General features: G+C 43.1%; 1 protein-coding gene across 5 annotated transcripts in view; it reads right to left on the reverse strand.

The window, feature by feature from the left end:
- The window catches only part of LRRC8D (leucine rich repeat containing 8 VRAC subunit D), a 139425-nt gene that overhangs the window by 96269 nt on the left and 21589 nt on the right, over positions 1-21567 (reverse strand). For 3 of the 5 annotated variants that reach the window (XM_074266278.1, XM_074266280.1, XM_074266276.1), the window contains exon 2: positions 5182-5328. The gene's annotated coding sequence lies outside the window, so the exon portion shown is untranslated. Of the gene's footprint in view, positions 1-5181; positions 5329-5523; positions 5600-6580; positions 7532-21567 lie in introns of those variants that run through there. The other 2 variants (XM_074266279.1, XM_074266281.1) reach the window with 2 other exon arrangements.

Here is a 21567-nt window from a genome sequence, read left to right on the forward strand (position 1 = left end):
TCTGAGACTTGCAATTTTGGAGAGCCTTCCTTCATTTGGAAAATGAAAAATCAAAACATCATTCCAAGGTCACCCAGACAGTACGTGTTTGAGGCAGGCCTAGAATCCAAGTTTCTACCACATAGCCCCCTGGGCTATTCCTGCCTTCTTATGCCAGTTGGTAGCACGGTACCAACTGTATCAATAGGAGGTGATAAAAGTTTAAAAAAAAAAAAAAACTGTGGGGAAATATTCTGGAAAAGAAAACTATAACAGATACAGTGACTAAGAATTACTAAATGTCAGAGGACCTCCGACGTCCCTATTACAGAGACTCAATATGGGCACAAGAACTTATCCAAAGTCAAGATTCTGCCTGGACTGGCTCCCCCCACCCCCCAGATGCCAGATCTGTTCTGGCTGGGTTGGCAGCTGAGCTCACTCTTCTTGGCAGGGGGAGTAGGGTCCTCACAACACTGAGTTGAAACTTGGGAGGCTGAATGATGTGCAGAGGGAGCCCGGGGTGGCTGTGGGCAGGCCTGGTCTTCCTAGGGCAAGCGAGTCACTGAGTCAGGCTCACCTGAGTGACGTCAAAGTCAGCGAACAGATGCATTCTCCATCATGCCCTCACAATCTCGAACCAAATAACGTGGTAAGAGCGCTGAATTTGGAGTCAGAGGATTTGAGTTTGAATTCTGACTGTTCTTTCCTACGTAGGGCAAATCCCCCAATCTGAGCCTCCATTTCCTCATCTGCTCAATAAGGGGCTTCTAAGGTCGCTTCCAGCTCTGAAAGGATAACGCCACAAAAGGTGGCACTGCCCTCTTGGGGGAAGCCCAACTGCCTCTGGCACCCCATGGCTTTTTATTGTTCCACAATATTAAAATGTGCCAACCGCACCATTCAGGATAGGGAAGCCTTAATCCCAGAACATGATTTAAGGTCAAGTGAAAAGACTGGCGTGAACGTGCCTCCAGGCGTTGGCAATGCTAGCACATACTATGCTGATGAAACCCAGATAAATCTGGTCTTGGAGGGGAAGCAGGAATAAAAGGCATCACAGTCAGGGAAGTATTAAATTCTAACAAGACAAAGCCTGGTCTGTGGCAGATCCTCACAGGGGACAGGACAGAGTGCTGTTCCTGGAGTTAGGAAAGCCAGGCTTAAGAGCCCACCTTAGGTCCTCCCCAGCTGTGTGAACCTGGCTGAGTCATTTAATCTCAATTTCCTCGAATCCCTCCCTCTCTGTCTCTGTCCCTCTCCTTTCCCTCTTCTCCTTTCTCTCTCTTACTCTCAGTCTCTCTAGTCCCTCCTTCCTTCTCTTCCTCTCCCCCTCTCTCTCATCCCTCCTTCCCTTCTCTCTCTTCTCTTTCCTCTTTTCCCTTCCATTCTCTTTCTCTCCCCATTTCCCTTCCCAACTCCCTCTAGTCTCTCTCTCTCCACTCTCTCCCTCTCTCTGTCCCTCTCCCTTCCCCTTTCTTATTCTGTCTCTCTATTCCCTCCTGGTCTTCTCCCTTCTCATTCCTCACTTTCCTCTTCTCTTTCCCCCTCCCTCTTTATCTGTTTCCTCCCTCTTTTCTTTTCCATTCCTCGACTCTTCCCATTTCCTTTCCCCTCTCCCTTTGCCTATGTCTCCCCCTTCTCTCTGACTCCACTCCCTCCCTCTCCCTTTCCTCCTTCCCCTTTTCTCTTTCTTCTCTCTTCCTCCCTCCCCCTTTGTCTGCTATTATCTCCCTTCCTTCTCTCCCTTTATCTCTCTTCTCTCTCTCCCCTTCCCTCTCTTTCTCCATCCCAGCTTTTATTTCATCAGAAAAATGGGAGATAATGACACCTCTAGTACTTATCTCACAGGACTATGGAAGACAAAGGAGATCATGAAAGTAAAGCACTTTGCAAGTTTCTGTGAGCTTTATGACTGTTGTTATTATTCATTCAAAACCAAGATTTCATCTGGGTGGAAACTCCCTCCACAGATAACAGATAACTAACTCCCCTAAACTTGCTCAGGAGTTTAAATCCACTTATAGAAGTATCTACACACCCAGTAGTCAAGAACCCAGAGAGATGGAAGAATTTGCCCCAAGTCATTCAACAAATATGTATTAGAGGTTAGATTTGAATCCAGGTCCTCCAGACTCCTGGGCTGGCCCTCTACCCCCTACATCATCCTGCCACTCTTTAATGCTGTCCTTATAATTATTGTGAAAAGTGGATCTGGCCCAGTCAACCCAGCAACACCTAATTCGGAGTAATTCTAGGGCTCAGTTGCCATTAGTTAATTCAGCCTCTTACTGAATGGCTAAAGACATTCTGAAATGATGCTCAGGATGTCCCCCGTGTCACAAGTTAGTCACTTGGGAGCAATCGCTCGGGGGACGCACTAAAGTGAGACAGCCATTTTCCACTTTTCTCCTGGGATGCCAAGGAAGTGATGGGCAGACTGAAAGCTCCATCCTAAAACTTAATGACTGGGAAACACTAATGCACACCAGGCTAAGGTTCATTTTCCAGGCCTTATTTACCCTTCTCATCCCAGGGTACCTTTTCCAAAGAATCACAAACCCTGACATCTCCATTAAATTCCTTCCTTAAAAAAATAAGGGGCAGCCACCTGGTTCTGCGAAATTCCTTCTTTCCTCTGACTGCTGGAGGACACTATATGACAGTATAAACTCTTTGACAAAAGAAAGCCTCGACTTACTTTACTTTCTCTATTCTAAAATAGAAGCATAAAATTGGTTTTTTTTACTCCTAAAGGTGTATTTGGATATATGTTGCTAAAACCAAAGTGATGAAGTTGGAGTCAAGAATGTGGGTTCAAATCGTGCCTTCACCTTGTATTTTCTTGTGAGTTTTGGGGTCTCTTGGGTCTCTCTTCATCTATAAAATGAGTTAGAACCAGATGACCTAAAAAGTATCTCTCTCTTATAAACATAGGATTCTATGACCTGTTTATTGTTATTTTAATCCTAAAACAGCTGTATAGTAGAAGGCTGAGGTTTGAGATCCCAACAGACACAAATAAAGAAGGTGATTCTATGACCGATACGGCAATATGGTAGCTGAGACAGAGAGCCAGCTTTGAATACAGGCAGAGACCTGGGTTCAAGTCTCTTCTAGGACACTTACTGAGTGAGTGACTCTTAGCAAATCACTTAACCCCTGGGGCTTTGGACAACTAAGATTGTGAATCGTAGAGTGGGTGGGAAACTGAACCAGGAGAGAGAGAATTTTATCATCTGGGAGTTCCCTAAACCTAGGAAATCACACACTGCGTCCCCATCCTGGTTCAATAGAAGAAAAAGGACGGTAGGATCAAAGGCAGGTTGGTGTAGTGGGAAAGGTGACACCTTTGGATTCTAAACCCTACCTTTGCCATTTACTGTTACCTATGTGATCTTGGACACCCCCTAAAATGAAAAGGATGGATTATGTGGTTCCTTTCCAGCCCTAAGCCGATCTTGAAAGCTGAAAAAGACCTCAGAGACTCATTTTATACAGACGAGGAAATGGAGGTCCATGGGAAAGGCTTCCTTAAGCTTTAAGGTCACATACACAGAAGCTGTCAGAGGTGATATTTGGACCCAGGTCCTCCAACTCCAGAGCCAGCAATCTCTCCATCTGACCATGTGTTCACTTTGCCACCATCCATCACTCATTCTTCCACGGAATCGAAATGAAATCTCAATTAATCTTTCATCCCCTATAGTGTTCCTGGCAGGAATCCATATCATGCTCTTAAAAATCACAACTAACTCTGGCGCCGGGCGAACCCTGATTGCCCAATACGGGGAAAGATGGTGCATGTCGGAACAGAATTCTGTCCTTTCTTGGAAGAGCCATAAGAAGAACCACTCTTCCCCGGCCCTCCTACAATGATGCTGAATGGGAGGGAATACCCCTGGGGGTAAATTATTTCTTTCATCACTACTATGTACGGAAATTAGTTTCTAAAAAAAAATTTTTTGGTTGGTTTTTTTGCATCAAGTGTTAACATAACTCAATCTACAATCCAAAATAACTTCATATCAAACTGGTTTTCCTCATCCCCATTGCTCGGCCATTGGTTTGCTTCAAGGAGGACGGTGTGTCCGTGGGGAAATGCCTTCTCTTCCTATCCCCCACACCTAGCAGTCTGCCTGGCACCCAGGAGGCTCTTAGTACTTGCTGAATGAATAGCAAAGTGCTCTGAGAATCTTAAAACGCCCAATAAATGTCAGCTGCCAGCACTGAGCAACAGAGTATGGCCGGGATCTGGCTGGTGAAAAAGTTCCACCGATTTAGGGATTTACAGGAGAGGAGAAGAGCCAGGAGGATGGCTGGAGAGCAGAGTCAGACAAAAGCCACTCTTCTCTGAGCCCGGTGACATCTTTGCTAGGATGGAACGAGGTACCACTGAGCTGGCCAGAGCCAAGAAAAGCTGGGATCGATGGTCACTGGGCGATGAGCAACATTTAACAAACCGAAGATGTCTGGCTTCCACTTTAAAAAAGTAGCTTCTGTCTAGGCAAAGGAAGCCTGAGCGAGAAACCAGACGGAATTAACGGGCCAGACAGCAGACTAAATAACTCACTCCTCAGTTCTGCCATGCCAGTGTCTGTGCCCCTTTCTCTCTCTGCCCAAGGTCCCCTGCGCAGCTAGTTTCCACCGAGTGGCCGGGGTTCTGTGCCACGGAAAGGAAGGAGCCCAGCACTCTCTCAACTAAAGAAGGGGCATTTCAGGAGCTCGGACATTTCCTTCAGAGGGAAAGGAAGAGGGCAAGACCCTTCCTCCTGCCCTCACACCCCCTTCACCTCCAAACCCTTCTTTCTCTCCCCAGCACCTCCTCTCAACCAAAATCAAAAGCCCGGTTTCAGCAGCTTCCCAGCACACCCCAGAAAATCACCCTTAAGAATTGTCCTGTGCCAGGAACAAAGAGCTGCCAGAACGGCAGTGGCAGCATACGGGAGGAGGCCGGCAGAGGCAGCATCGGCGGCACGAGGAGCCGGCTGCCCGCCGCGATGGGCACTCGCCGCCTCTCCCACCCATCCGGGCAGGGCTAAGCATCTCCTCACGGAGCGGCGGAGGGGGCGGCGAGCCACGGAAGACGGGGAGCCAGAATCCAACGATACGGTGGAAGGGGCAAGGGGGCACAGCTGAGAGAAGGGGACGGCCATCGGTGCCAGCTTGTGAGGAGCAGCCCCCGCCCGGGCCCCCTTTTACCTGGATCAGGCGGCTACCCTGCTTGCCTCAGGGTGCTCTCTGTAAACTGCGGCGGGCTGCGGAGCGGAGGATCCGGCGCGGGCAGCTGGGAGACCTCACTCCTTCATTCTGGGACCCGGCGGCACGTTACACACAAGCGTGCACTTCCTGTTTGAAAACACAAGGGAGAGAGAGAGAAATCGAATGTTGGCAGAGTAGAGGGAGGGACGGAGGGAGGGAGAGAGAGAGAGGGGGCTCCGAGGTTGCATAATCGCCCGCTTCCCCATTGTGAGCCCCGGCAGGCCGGAGCAGCCCCAGCCTCCCCGGGAGCGCCTCTGCTCCCCGCTCCCCCCAGACACCCACCCGGAGCCGGCATGGCCTCCCGCCTCCATCCCCACGCTCTTCCCCCTGCTGGCAGGCGGGCTGCAAGAGCGCTCGGAGCCGAGCTGGGTGCCCTCCGCTCTCCCCAAACGCAAACACACACACAGACAGCACGAGGTGGCTCCCTCCCGGCATCCCCACGCCCGGCCCGCCCCCTCCGCCGCCCTCCTCAGACAATAAGAAGAAAAGCCCAAACTGGTCAGGGCTGGGGGGGAGGGGAGACGCCCCCCTCCCCACAACTTAAGCCACGCCAGTTTTTCAAGTTAACTGCCACTACCCTGAATCCCTCACAACAAAGGTTAAAAAAAAACAAACTAAAAAATAAATGAAAAAAAAGCGCTATGGGGACGCCGTTGTTTACATCTTTTGCACTTAAGGGAAAACAGCTGAATGCAGATGGCATGAGTCTGCCCCACCTCACCCATCCAGATGTGTGGTTAAGATGCTAGAGCCACCTCAGACACATGATCAGAACGCGAACTCGCGGAAGGGGGTCTGTGTGCGAACCCCGGGCCGGGGCCTGCCCCTCCTAATGCAAAAGTTTTAGGGTCGCCTTCCTTTTCTTGGTTTTGGTACTTTGTCGCTAGTGCTGTCGCTATTGTTACCAATAATGATCACGGTCATTCCACAGCAGAGGACTTGAGCTGGAAAATGTCGAGTTATTAATTGCCTGGCGAATGCTCATTTGTATTCCCTGCTCCATCGATCCCACCTCGCCCATCCAGCCCCATCAGACCCCCGTCTGCCCGGGGTCCTGAACCAGCATGTGAAAGCGCGCTGGATTTTACAAGGTCACCCAAAGACAAAACTCCTTAGATGACCAAAAGCCTGGGGCCGATGTCCATGTTTTTTAGAACTCGTCCAAACGGACCCACGGAGCCCCAAGAGGGAGCGTCCCTTCCAGTACACAGTTGAGTTCCAACAGAACAAAGGGCCGGCTTGTTCTCTAGGGAAAAGCGAGCCTGGTGAGGATCAGAGGTCAGGAGGGTCCTCTCTGGGGTCCCGCAAGCTGACCCGTACCATCATTGGGCTCGCTCACCTACAACTGAATACTCCATGTCTTGGTTACCAGACAATAGCGGGCTATTTTCCATCACCAACAACCGGTCCGTGGGCCTCCGGCATCACACCTCCCTGAAATGACTAGGTGGCAAAAGTTCACAAAGTCCCAGTACAGTCATTTATACTTCAAGGTACAAAGTTCCGGCGGATTCAGATGAACGTCAGCTGACTTTCCCAGTAACTTGGCCTGTGGATCCGAAGTCAATGCTCTCCTCTCTATCTGATGATAAATGCTGTTTTGAAAGCTTCTTCGCTATAGTTTCTTAGATCCCCCTCACCTGCCAGGCCCACGAAAGGCAGAACCCTTCTTAAAGGTTGGCTGAGAAGAATGTTGGCGCTGGAAGAGCCTCCTGGGACAGGGCCCAGCAAGGACGCGGCGTCCACCTGCAGCTGGACTTTGTCCCCGATCCCGGCCAATCCCAAAGCCTGCCTAGCACCGAGGTGCTGCAACAAGGCCTCTCTTTATCTTCCTGCCCTTCCTGAAACTTCTCCCTATCATCATTTGAGGATCCAGCCCTCTCCCCATCCTCTTCCTCTGACACGGCACCTTCTCACTTATCCCGGTTCTGCCAAAGCTTCGTCCTCAGCACAAACTCAATTCCTCCTCTGACAGCTACTTCCTCTGGGAAGATAACTTCCCTGGGAGGGCAGCTTCAAGGACTTCAATCCCTGGAAATACCTTCCTCCTTCATTTTTTACACTTCTCTCACAGTAACAATACCAATTTACTTTATAATAAATGCCATGCTGGCCCATAATTAGATGTAATTTATACCTGCATTTTTCAGAGTTCTGCATATTTAAAATGTGCACGGAAATGCTGCATTTGTCAACAAAACATACGGTGTTTACATGGCAGCTGCTTTTTCAAAAGTACTGCATTTGCTATGACCAAGGATTCTAGAGAAAGAGATCATCTTTGAGGAAAAGTGAGAACTCCTTAAGTACTAGGAAAAAATATTCTAGAAAACCTAAATTTGCTACATATTAGTTTGAATATGGGCTGCACATGATAAATGTGGAAATATAAGAATCGCACATGTTTAACGTATATTGGATTACTTGCCATCTAAGGGAGGGGGTGGAGGGAAGGGAGAAAAATATGGAACACAGAGTTTTGCAAAGGTAAATGTTGAAAAGTATCTGCATATATTTTGAAAATAAAGCTACTGTTAAAAAACAAAACAAAACAAACAACAATAATGACAAAAGAGTATGGGTTGCAAACCTGAATGGATTGAGAAATACCACCAGCTAAAGGTAGCATTCAGGTTTTCGCTCAGTTCTAGTTGGAGGAAAGCATGGCTCATATTCAGGCAAATGTATTTTCTATGCTGTGAGTATACACATCGTGGGATCCTAAGTACCCAGATGGTACAGTGGACAGAGTGCTAGGCCTGGAGTCAGGAAGGCCTGAATTCAAATCCAGCCTCAGACACTTCCCAGATGTGTGATCCTGGCCAAGTCACTTCACCCAGTTTGCCTCAGGTTCCTCATCTGGGAAATGAGCTGGAGAAGGAAATGGCAAAACACTCCAGTATCTTTGCCAAGAAAACCCCCAAAGAGACCACAAAGAGCTGGACATGACTGAAAAACAAAAGTGGGGTCCTAAGGAGCATAAATACAAATGTTTGTCTACACACATATGGCCCTCAATATCCCCATGCTATGTAAGCTCAATAGCATATGCGATATTGACGGTATCATTTCAAGCTAAAAGAAAACTTACTTGCCACCTTTTGTCCAAACTCTCTCATTTTGCAGAAGAAGAAAATGAGATTCAAGATTTTTGCCCAAGGTCACACTGGCAGCCAGTCTGCCACCCGGCGGAGATCAGAACCCAAGGCTCCTAACTTTCAAGAAAAGTCCTTCCTTCCATTGCATCACCCAGTCTCGCCTAATCCACCTGTTACTCAACTTCTCCACCACCATTTCTATAAACACTGGAGCCCCAGCTTTGACCACTTTGGAAAAGATGATTTTTCTGTTGACCCCACGAGGACATCTCTGTTCCCAAAATGTTTCCTCAGTCACCAGGCCAGAGGAGCAGGGGACTCGTTCCCTCCACACAGGCGGGCCTCTCCTTCTGCTGGGAGAGTTTCACACACCCCGGTTGCTTTCTTGCCACTGTATGCACTCACCACATGAACAAAACAAAAATTGAAACCGTGACCTCTGAGGCAGGAAAAGCAAATATGTGCCCCAGCATGCACAAATGAGCTGGCTTTGAAGGCTAAAAATCGATTTTCAAAGCTTTGGGGTTTTGTTGTTGTTTGTTTTGCTTATAAAGTCTTTCTTCCTTCTTAAATACCTCTGTCTGTACCAGGAAGGCAGCAACACTAGGAAAGCCATTTTCTAACCTGGAAATTATGTTATGAGAGATGGCTCTTCTGAGGCAGGAGTGGGAGTCGGGGGGAGATAACAGAAAGGAGTCCAAAGTGGCCCCATTTGCCTTCCTTCGATGAGAGAGAGAGAGAGAGAGAGAGAGAGAGAGAGAGAGAGAGAGAGAGAGAGAGAGAGAGAGAGAGAAAGAGAGAGAGAGAGAAAGAGAGAGAGAGAGAGAGAGAGAGAGAGAGTCCATTACAAAAAGTTTCTTTAGAAAAAGGAATGTTGAATCAAGAGTTTCTAAACCTCTACCTGAGAGAGGACATCTACATGTGAGTTACCATGATCTTTTCTGTGTGGATTTTCAATTATGTCCATGGTTTCAGCAAGCAGAAAAAACAAAAATGACCTAGCTCTTGGTTACCTCAGAGACACATACTCACTCTCCCTCTCCTCTCCTCCCCTCCCTCCCTCCCTCCCTCTCCCGCTCCCCCTCCCTCTCCCCCTCCCCCTCTCCTCCTCCCCCTCTCCCCCTCCCTCTCCCTCTCCCTCTCTCCCTCTCTCAATCCCCTTCCTTCCTCCTCTTTTTTTTCTCCCCTTCTATCCTTTTTCTCTTTTTCATTCCCTTCCTCTATCTCTCTTTCCCTCTCTTTTTTTCTCCTTCCTTTCTCCTCTCTCCCTCCCTCCCCTTCCTTCTTTTCTCTTTCTACCTTCCTTCCTCCCTCTGTCAGTCTGTCCATCTCTCTTTCCCCCCCTCCCTTCCTTCTTCCCCTCCTCTCCCTCTCTCTTCCCTCCCCTTCTTCCCTCCTACCCTCTCTATTTATGGGTCCCTAAAGCAACTCCCTCCCTAACCAGTGTCTCACCTTCAATTCCAGGGCACCAGAAACAGAAGATGTTTTGTTAAAGAAATCTTTGTCATCGAGCATCCCCTTTTGGTCTCCAGCTGGGGTAGGAGGGGCAATTCACCTGTGTGAATGCCACTGCCCACAGTGGCCTGGGCCACCAGCCATGGTTGCCAAGCCCATACTGTCAGTAAATGTGAAGGGGTGGGGCTGGGGAGCTTATAGAAACACACGTGTATCTTATCTCACAGCAAGCTTTCACATGGGGTCCATTCCCCAGGGTGAGCTTCTTCCTGACTCTGTGCAAGCTGGGATAGAAAGCACTATTGACATGACACAGCAGCATGACTAAGCAAGCTGAGCAACTGGACTGGGAGCTCGGGGGGCTAAGAATATAATGGGGCTTTGCAAGTCATTTCCTTCCATCTTCCAGAAGGCACTGCAACCTTACCTAGCTTCTGATCATAAATACGTCTTTGCAAAGGGCTTTAAATATTCAAAATATTTGGTGCAAATTGAGGTCAATGTGTTTTAGAACATTAGATAGCTGCCTTCTGAAAATGTTTTGATTAGGTTCTTATCTTTAGGACATAAAATCAACATATACAAATTTTACAACCACTCAGACTTCTGTCTTCTTATATAAGATGAATCTATAAGAGATTATTAATTCATCTGAATCCCAGATGTTCTCCTTGCCAGTTGTTACATACACATGAATACCAGACAAAGTACTATAGTATGAATGAAGGCAGAGAGATTGGGGAACTTACAGAAACCTATGTAGATCTTATCTAAATACAAGTAATAGAGACAGATGTGTATGTGTACACACACATATATATGAATGAATACAGATACACATGTACATATAAATATGTGCCTTATACATTTCTTCATATGTATAGACATTTCTCTGTATGTATGTATGTATGTCTAAATACACACCCACACATATAGAGAGAAATTGTTGTTCAGTTCTGTCCAACTCTGTGATCACATTTGAGGTTTTCTTGGCAAAGATATCGGAGTGGTTTGCCATTTCCTTCTCTATCTCATTTTATAGATGAGGAAACTGCCATAAACTAGAAGAAGAGACCTGCTTATGATTATACAACTGGTGTTTTGAACTCAAGAAGATGAATCTTCTTGACTTCAGGCCCTGCATTCTATCCCCTGTGAATAAATGGGGAGGTGTGTATTACATATATGTATGTATGTGCATATGTCTATCTCACTTAAATCCAATCCACTACGAGGCCCTCTCCAACAATGAGATGAACCAAATCAGTTCCAGCAGAGCAGTAATGAGCTGAACCAGCTACACCCAGCCAAAGAACTCTGGGAGATGACTATGAACCACTACATAGAATTCCCAATCCCTCTATTTTTGTCCGCATACATTTCTGATTTCCTTCATAGGCTAATTCTCTGATTCTCTTTGTACAGCAAAATAACTGTTTGGACATGTATACATATATTGTATTTAACTTATACTTTAACATATTTAACATGTATTGGTCAACCTGCCATCTGGGGGAAGGGAGGGGAAAGTTGAAACAAATGGTTTTGCAATTATCAATGCTGGAAAATTAGCTATGCTTAAAATTTTTGTAAAAAAAAAAATTAAAATAAAAAAAAAATCCAATCCACATACAAATCAATGGTCTCTTAAAAAATAAAGAACAAATAACATGTTTGTATATGTCTGGGTAGATTATACAGATGTGGGATATGTATATAATACATAAATACATATACACACACAAATATAAATACAAATGCATATTTTTTAAATACATCAATTTGTCAAACACTTAAAGTATCTGCTATATACTGCCATTAGCTTTCTTTCTCCTCTATCATCTATAGTTCATAGCTTTGGTTGTCCACAAAATCCTGTCTTACTTTGACATTCCATTTCTATTTGTTATATTTGAGTTGGAATATCAGGCCATGTTGGAGTTTACATAAACACAATTCTGAAGGATTTACCTGGGACTGTAGAATGCTACAAAATTTTACAAAATGTAAATAACAGCCATGAGCAAGTGAAGGCTATCCAGATGCCTTTAGTAGAAGAAGCTCAAAATGGAAGGGATTTCATTTGATTTATTTGATGTGAAATGTGAAGTAAGGAAAAAAACAAAACAAAACAAAACAAGATTTTTAAAAGGGCACAACCTGAGGCTACTTTGAGAATGGACCTGGGTGCTGGTTCACCTTTTGGATAGAAATTTTTAATAAACATTTTTTTCTTTTTTAAAAAAGAGAAAAATTCCATTTTAGCATTGTCTGAATCAAAGGATAATAAAGACAAAATAAACTTTAAAAGGAGTAGTTCTAAAAATATTTTCGGGCAAGACAAACTTTGATTACCTTGGAAACCATATTTTATTTTTTGGTTTTTTGTAAAGAAGATTAAGATGTAAGCACTTAAAGCAATAGTTAGTCTCAGGACACCTTTAAAACACTTTTAAAAATTTCTGAAAATGCCCTTCCAAAAAGCATCCTCTTTTTTTAAAAAAATATGGGTTATATCTATAGATATTTACTGTATTAGAAATAAAAATGGTTCTGCCTTATTATGAAAATATTTTGACCTCATAGATCCCCTAAAAGGACCTCAGGATCCTCAGTGGTCCTTGGACCGAATTCTGACAATCATTAACCTAGAAGAAGAAAGAGCAAGAAGTGTAAAGAAGCATGAGTTGTTAAGAGAATCAATTATATCCTGCAAATTAGTTTTTCTACACAATTGATTTTCAATAACCCATAATAGAGTTCAGGAAAAACATGGAAAAAATCTAACTCATGGGAAGCTTAAACTCAAAAAACTAGACAGTTATATAACTGTCTCTTCCTTACCTTTTCTTTTTCTGATAGTTAAACATTTAAGACAATTGGCAGCAAAAACCAATTTTGAGAAATTCACCAATTAAATGATCAGCCTTAGAATCATTAGACATGGAAAGCAACAATTCTACTAAGATTCACGTGCAAATTCTGAAAAATATAATACTTGGGCAGAGGGAAAAACCAAGCAGCCAAATGTTATCTAGGAAGGATGAAAGATGAAGACTGGGTGTTAAAAATATATATAATGTTTATTTTTCATATATTATATAAATATATGTATATATTTTTTATTTTATGTATCTTATATTAATGTATGTATTTATCTTATATCTTACATAAAAGATATAAATATATAAATATATATATTATAAAGGATATGTATACATCTTACATAAATATATATATATATATATATATATATATTATCATATAAAAGAGGTGTGTGTGTGTGTGTGTGTGTGTGTGTGTGTGTGTGTGTGTGTGTTTCCAGGGCTTTTTGTTTCAGGAAAAGAAGGTTATCATACTGTATGGGAAAATCCTAAAACTCAAAAATACCCTCAACAAGTAAGGATGGCATAGTCAATTAGGCACAGAAGGAAGGCTGCTGATGGGAAGTAGGTAGATGATCTTCTGGGCTGTATATTTCGGGAGGTTACTGACTCAATACTGCATACATTAATAAGGAGGTGAGGGTGATAAGGAATTGTGAATGAATGAGTGGAAGTGGGGGAGGAAAAAAGAGAATTGGATTTAGGGTTAGTATTGGAGGAAAGGGGAGGAAAGAAGAGAGACTGATTCTGTCTCCAACTCCCCTGGCTGTAGCAGGACTGATTAACACCTCCAGAACCCACACACCTGAGCCCATGGTGCTTTGATCTTGGGGAAGTATCAGATACAGTATCTCATAAAAGAGCACTCACGAAATGATCTGAAACTTATGAATGTGGCCACAGGTATTATCATGTAGATGGAAAGTGGTTTAAAGTCAGGAAACCCAAAGTCAGCAATGAAGAGTAAACCACTGAAATGATAATAAAGGAGCAAATTCAGTGTAGGTGCTATCTTTCAAAATAAGCTATAGGAGATGAAATTAATTCATCCATGCCAGTCCAATTAGCATATGGCACTGAAGTGGACTTTACATGGACCAAAGTAGCTAGACCAAGTGCACTTTGGGGAAACTCTGCTGAGGAATGAACCTACCACAACAAAAGTGTACCCTGATCATCATAATAGTATCCAATCCTCTGAAAAAATTACTTTGTATATATCTTTTTTAAGAATGTATTTATTTATTTATTTATTGGCTACTGCTTTTCTCCATTAGCAAATATGTTCTTTGAAGTCAGAGGCTCTTTCTGGGATTGGGGTCCCAATATCTCCAATAGCTAATAACTGTGCCTAATAGGAAGTTGTGCCCATGCCCAGAAGAATATTAATTTCCTGTTTCTTACTTTGCCTCTGTCTCTCCAACACCTAGTAACTGGACCTGGCATACAGCAGGCACTTAATAATTGTTTGTTGGATTGAATGGACTGTAAAGAAAAATTTACGCTTTTCCTTTCTGTGACAGACCCAAAAGAAAAAAAATAAATTTCACATATCTTCATTAGGTGAAGGGACTAAAGAGATCACCAGAGCATCAAGGAGTTGGCTAATTACATTTTAGGGCCTCATCATTTCAAGCTTCACAGAGCAAACTAAAAACACGGGGGAAGGGAAGCCAGTGAAGGGACAAAATGAGTGAGAAAGTCTGTTCTACTCTTTATCACTGATAAAGCCACACACTTTGCACATGGAGATTTTGTGAAGAGAAAATAGTAGGGTCTGACTGCACTAAAAATCTGTTTCCTGTCAGAAGATTGTGAGAATAACTCTGAAATATAGGAGAAAGAGTGAGGAAGTCAATACTTGGACTGACATGACATAGTTTAGCATAAGTTATCTTGCCCTTTTACTTTAGTGCAAGAAAAACACTCCTGAAAAGCAGACGAACAATAAGTGGTTTATTTACATAGTGTTTAAAAATTAGCAGAGCACCATATAAATTATCTCATTTTGAAGGTAAAATGAGTCTATAAGGTATTATACCATATTACGGATGGAAAAATCGAGGCTAAGAGAGGTAACATTTTTTGTACCTCTTGTACTTAATATTATAATGAAAGAATAAAATGACGTGATTTGCCGAGGGTCACACAGGTCAGAGATGACATTTGAACTCTGGTCTTCTGGATTCCAAGATTAACATTCACAGATCTAAAGTTGTCCGTTTTTGAAGGGGATCATGACATTAGGGAGGTGATGCCATAACATGAAAGTGAATTGGATTGAAGTGAGGGAGAGCTCTGCAAAAGTCATCTGCCTCACTTTCCCCTTCAGAGCCATCTGGAGCCAAGAGGCAGAGATGGGTCAAAATGACTGGAGATGGCCCTGGATGAAATGGGAGACCTTGCCCTTTTTAAGCTAAGGTCTTTAACAGGTATGAGGGTGACTGAAGCAACACCCATCGGGTGGTTAAGGTTAGGTAAGAAAGAAATGAGGCAAAAAAAAAAAAAAAAAGACCTTTTAACCTAGTCAAAAAAAACCTCACTGTTAATGATTATTGGAACTGGGAGGCAGGAGATCACCTCCTATATCTGAGGGAATAACATTAATGGGGGTCAAGGCTGACTCTGTTACATATATAACCAGGGGCTCAAGTTCCTTTGCATAAGACTCTACATACTGTTAGAGAGTATTACTCAATGTTTATGTTTCATGCCTGTGATGGAGAAAGAGTTGGTGAGAATTTAGAAGAAAAATTCTGTTTCAATCTAATACTTTCAAGAAAGACGTCTGGGGCAGCTAGGTGGCGCAGTGGATAGAGTACCAGTCTAGAATTCAGGAAGACCCGAGTTCAAATCTAGTCTCAGATACTTAACACTTCCTAGCTGTGTGATCCTGGGCAAGTCACTTAACCCCAGCCTCAGGGAAAAAAAAAAAAAAGAAAAAAGAAAGACGTCAGATTCTAGGTGTTCTCTCTCTCTCTCTCTCTTTCTCTGTGTCTCTCTCTGTCTCTCTGTGTGTCTCTCTGTGTCTCTGTCTCTCTCTCTCCCTCCCCCCCCACTTAATAGTATTTTATTTTTTCCAATTACACATAAAGATAGTTTTTGTAAACATTCATTTTTGTAAGACTTTGAATTCCAAATTTCCCAGATTCTCTCTAGAGAGAGGTTCCAAATACCATAGGATCTGAAGATTTAGAGCTGGTTAGAACTGTAGTGAGAGCAACTGAAGGGATCTCTTTATAGTGGGTCACTTTCCTACTCAACAAACTCCAGTGGCTCCCCATTATCCCCTTGATAAACAAATGCAAATTCTTCTTTGGGGAATTTAAAGCCCTCTCCTACCTTTTCTTCTCCACAAAACTCACTCCCTGCATCTTCCAAGTCTTTCCATTAGTTATCTCCCATATCCAGAATACACATATTCATTTTCTCTATTTCTCTCCCTTCTCTTATCCACCCCACACCCACCTTTATTTCTTGAAGTCCTGGCTCTAGAATGGGTGACTCCATCTGCAAGAAAACTTTATTTCCAAAAAAAAAGAAAACTTTCCCTTCCTACTCCTGCTTCCCAACCCCTACCTGGAGTCTAGTGCCTTCTCCTCCTGCTTGATCTGTCTTTCCTGCCTCCTTGTCTTCCCCATAAAAATAGAGGGCAGAGACCATTTTGGTTTATTTTCTTTATATTCCCAGAACCTAATATGGTCCCTGGCACTTAGCAGACACTAAATAAATATTTGACTGAACCCAGAGATTTACATGGGGGAGATTTACATGAATGAATGCAAAGTGAAGTTGTGAGGAACAGGAGAACCATCCTCCCGTTTGAGTTACAAAATCTGAACCGGAAACAAAGCAAAAATTCCAAATAATGACCAAAGCTGGCCTGGAAGAAGGAAGGAGAAAATGCCCTTCCCTTCTTTTGCTGAAGTGGAGAACGAGGAATATGGCCATTTCATACCTGGTCAGTCTACAATCAGTAGATCTGAAGAACTGCCCTCCCTTCTTTTTTATTCTTTTTATTCCACCAGTACCTGGCACTCTGGGCTCTCAATAAATTCTAGTTGACCAAGTGACTGATCTCTCAAACCAGTGACTAAAACAGCCCCCAATTGGATTCCCTGCTTCCAGTCTCTGCCTTCTCTAACCATCCTGTACACTGATGCAAATAATCTTCCTAAAGTACAAGTCTGACACTCCCCTTAATGCTCAATGGCTCCCTAATTCTTTTATGATAAAACAAAATTCCCTCAGCTTGACATTTAAAGATCTTCCTAATTTGGCTCCAATCTACCTTTCCAGACTTTCCGCATATTACTTCCCTTCACACACATTATGTTATAACAAAATACCGTTCCTTTGGCATTTAATCTTGCTGCCTATACCATAGGCTGGGGGAGAAGTGTGGGGTATTTCCTGGAATGCACACCCTTCTTATCTCTAAACTCTAAGAATCCTTTCTCTCTTTAAGGCCCAGTTCAAATGTCACCCTCTAAGGGAAGCCCTTTATTGATCTTCTGATGGTCCTAATGCTTAATGCTCCCCTTAAATTATCAAATTTGCCTATTAGCTGACAAGCTGTATCCCAACCTCCTATACCAGGCAGAACAGGAGAGCCTTAGTGACTGAACACAGTGCCTTTCACATAATAAATGCTTAATAAATGCTTGCTGAAATCAATTTCCCTTACACCAGTGAGAGCAAGGATGATGATGCATTAAGGAAATAGCCTGCTCTCTCCACTCACCATTTGCTTCTGGTGAGGGGCTTTCTCGAGCCAACGCCTTTAGAATGTTATCATCTGTGTCTCTTCACTTGCCTTAAAAGTCAGTGAATAAACCTAAACTAACCAGCCTGTGTCAGGGACCCTCCCGCCTCCTCCAGAGCCATCATGTTTTGAACTAAAGTGGCTGTTTGCAGCCACAGTCACTGCCCAGATAATTGCCTGCTTTGCCCTATAACAAACAGCACTTTGTTGGCAAATTGGAGGTAGGCCTGAAATGGGAGGGGAAGAATGAGGAGAAAGAATCTGGGGCCTGCAAACAGAGTTCCCATCCATGCAACCTCGAATATCATTCTGCAGGTAGGGGAAGACTAGGAAATCAGAGGAGTTTGGATGAACATGAATAACACTTTTATCTCCCCCTCCCCCAGCTACTCACAAAGAGCCTTCCTTCCCCATCAAATCCCTAAACTGGTCCAGACTGTCTAAGTTTTCAATTAGCTAATCTGCCAATAGCAAAGGAGAAAACAAAACAAAAGGTTCCCTCACCCCCAATAAGAAATCTCTCTAATGCTTGACTTTCCTTCCCAACCCCCACTTTTCTCCTTCCCTTCCTCCCTCTTTCTTCTCTTTTCCCACTTTCTCTTCTTTTTCTCCTCTTCTCACTTTGTCTCTCTCCCCTTTCCTCTTCCTTTTCCTCTTCTTTTTCCCCTTCCCCTTTCTTCTCTCCTGTCTTTTTTTCTTCCCTCCCCCCTTGTTCTTTCTTTCTCTTTTTCCCATCTTTCTCCTTTCTTTCTCTCTCTCCTAATCTTCTCTCTTTCTTTCTTTTTCTCCTCTCCCTTTCCCCTATATTCCACAGTAATTGCATATAAAACTTTAGAACATGAGACCCACTCTACAGATGACTTATGCAACTTTTCTATATAGACAGCCCAAATCCAAATCAAGAAATCCAAACCATAATTAGTGCCCTAAGATCTCACAATTAGTAGGGAACCCCAGAGGCCATCAAGCCCAACCTGTGTCCAAAAGGGAATCCAATGAACAATTCCAACAAGTGGTCTTCTAGTCTTTGTTTAAAGCCTTCCCATGAGGGGGAACCTACCACCTCCTCAGATAGTCCATCTTTCCCCTCAAACTTGTTCACATTTGACTTTGTCAATAGCATCATCTTTAACATAAGTTCAGAATCCAGGTATCATTCTTGACTTCCCGCCAATATCATCTAGCACCTTCAAACCATCAAGCCCTGTCAGTTTTTTTCCTACCACAATCTATAAAATCCATCCCCTCTTCTTCCTCCCCATTGCTACCACGTGGATAAACCTGTAATCTCAAAGGCTTCCATTACCACAAACATAGACCAGAGGTATTCAACACATGGCCTGCAACCTACACTTCCAGGGCTGCTGATCCAAATTGAAATGTAATCAGGAGCTATTGAACAAAACTTAAAAATACAATTAAGTGCAAACAATATTACATTTTAAAACTAAGTCAACATATAGCCCACAGGGATCCTTATGGATAGCTTAGTTGGTTCCCTTTGTATATACATCATTCCAAAGGCTCCGGAACAATCTTCCCTTTTCATTCTGATCTAGCCTTCATAAGTGCTTCCAGATTAATCTTCTTTGTTCAATTATGTGGCTCTTTTGCTCAAACATTTCAGTTCAATAAAAATCCTAAATGCTTATTATATTAAGGCATGATGATTGGGCTGAAGTTGCAAAGACAATGCGAAACAAGCCTTGCACTTCAGAGGCTTATCTGCTAACATGAGACAAGACAAGTACACAAACTAAGTCCTATGACAAAGTCTGGGAAGGGCATCAGGGTACCATGGGAAAAGGTACTGGCTTTGTGGAGTCAAAAGCCCTGGATTCAAATTTCCCATACTACTTGCCAGTTACATGATCCTGGGGCCAGTCATTTAATTTTTCTGGGCCTAAGTTTCCTCATCTATAATATCAGGGACTGAACTAGATGACCTCTGAGAGTTACTGTAAAATGAGCTGGAGGAGGAAATAGCAATCCACCAATATCTTTGCCGAGAAAACCCTGAATTGGGTCACCATGATTGAAAATGACTGAACAAAGGGGGCAGCTAGGTGGCACAGTGGGTAGAGCACCAACCCTGAATTCAGGAGGACCAGAGTTCAAATCTGACCTCAGACACTTAACACTTCCTAGCTGTGTGACCCTGGGCAAGTCACTTAATCCCAGCCTCAGGGGGAAAAAAGAAAAAGAAAAGAAAATGACTGAACAACAATTTCTTAGAAGAAGTGGCTTCAAAATTACATTAGGTTTTGAAGGAAGGAACTTTAGAAAATAGGAGGGATAGGGAGGACCTGTTTAGAAAACAAAAGAAAAAAGAAAAAGAAAAAAGGAGGTGTAGAGTACTCCAATTTTACCAGAACACAGAATATAGCAAAGGAACAAGTGAAAGATAAGGATCTGGGAGAGCCCAAGAGGAAGTGGGAGTCACAATTTACTCTGAATCTATTTTTATTTTTCTGTATATCAGGTGTTTCCCTCAGCAAAATATAAACTATTTGATTGAAAGGAAGGACTGTTTCAGTTTTGACTTTACACCGCTGACACTTAAGATAGAACAAGCACTTAAGAGATGCTTACTGAACAAGCTAAAGTTTATATTCATCCTAGCATTCAAAGCTCTCCCCAATTTGTGTGAACAATTTAACTTTTAGCTTAATCTCCCGTTCACACTCCCACTAGCTTTTCCGCACCTTTGTACACATCGATTAGGAGTTAGAAAGAGCCTTAGAAATCAGGTTATTAACAAGAAACTACAGCCCAGAGAGAGTCAGTGACTTGAGGGACACATGGTTGTTTACAAGGGTCTAAGGTAGAATTTGCATGCAGGTCTTCCTGACTCCACAGCTATCATTCTCTCTACTACAGCAGGATACTGTTTCCTGGGCCTGGAATACATTTATCTTTTGAGGTCCAGATGAAATGGGCACAAGGGTCCATGAACCTTTTCTTGAGCTCACAAGCTTGAAATAGTCTCCACTTACTGAATTTTGAAAAGCACTTGGTTTGCTATGCTTTTATACACTTAAGATATATCATTCTGTTATGGAATCTTATTGTTCTGTAAGCAATGACCAGCAGGATGATTTCAGAGAGGTTTGGAGAGACTTACATGAATTGATGCTGAGTGAAATGAGCAGAACCAGGAGATCACTATACACTTCAACAATGATACTGTATGGGGATGTATTCTGATGGAAGTGGAAATCTTTGACATAGAGAAGATCTATTTCAGATGTAATTGATCAATGATGGACAGAATCAGCTATACCCAGAGAAGGAACACTGGGAAATGAGTGTAAACTGTTTGCATTTTTGTCTTTCTTCCCAGGTTATTTTTACCTTCTGAATCCAATTCTTCCTGTGCAACAAAAAATTTGGTGCTGCATACATATATTGTATCTAGGATATACTGCAACACATGTAACATGTATAAGACTGACTGCCATCTAGGGGAGGGGGTGGAGGGAAGGAGGGGAAAATTTGGAACAGAAGTGAGTGCAAGGGATAGTGTTGTAAAAAATTACCCACGCATATGTACTGTCAAAAAAAGTTGTAACTATAAAATTAATTAAAAAATTATCATTCTGTTTTATGGTAATCTATGTATGCATAACAATTCCTCCCCCCACCAGAGCAAAAGCAACATGGTAGCCAAGGGCAAGGACTCTGTTAATGTCTGATTTGCCCCCAGAACAGTGATTTATCAGTCAACCAGTCAGGAAGCATTGAAGTGTTGGCATTGAGCAAGCACTGAGCTAAGTGCTAGAGCTACAAAGAAAGGCAAAAGGATAGTCCCTGCTCTCAAAGAGTTTACATTCTAATGAAAGATACAATACTCTGTATACAAGTAGTGTTTAATAATAGTCTGTCCAGTATTCCTACCACTACACACCAGACAGCTTTAATGGCACTGTGACAAATTCTTTCCTGGAGACTACATTTTTGGGGGGAAGATTTTGGTTTTCTCCCTCTGCCCTGGTTCCATGATACTTCTGACTGGACACTAATCTTCCTTCTCAGGACTAAAATGAGAGAAACAAGAATTGCCTCAGATAATTTTGGTTTTGCTACAAGATTCCCTTTTCCCAGAAACCTTTAAAATGAATCA

The sequence above is a fragment of the Sminthopsis crassicaudata genome, chromosome 4, assembly GCF_048593235.1.
Source record: "Sminthopsis crassicaudata isolate SCR6 chromosome 4, ASM4859323v1, whole genome shotgun sequence".
NCBI lineage: Eukaryota > Metazoa > Chordata > Mammalia > Dasyuromorphia > Dasyuridae > Sminthopsis > Sminthopsis crassicaudata.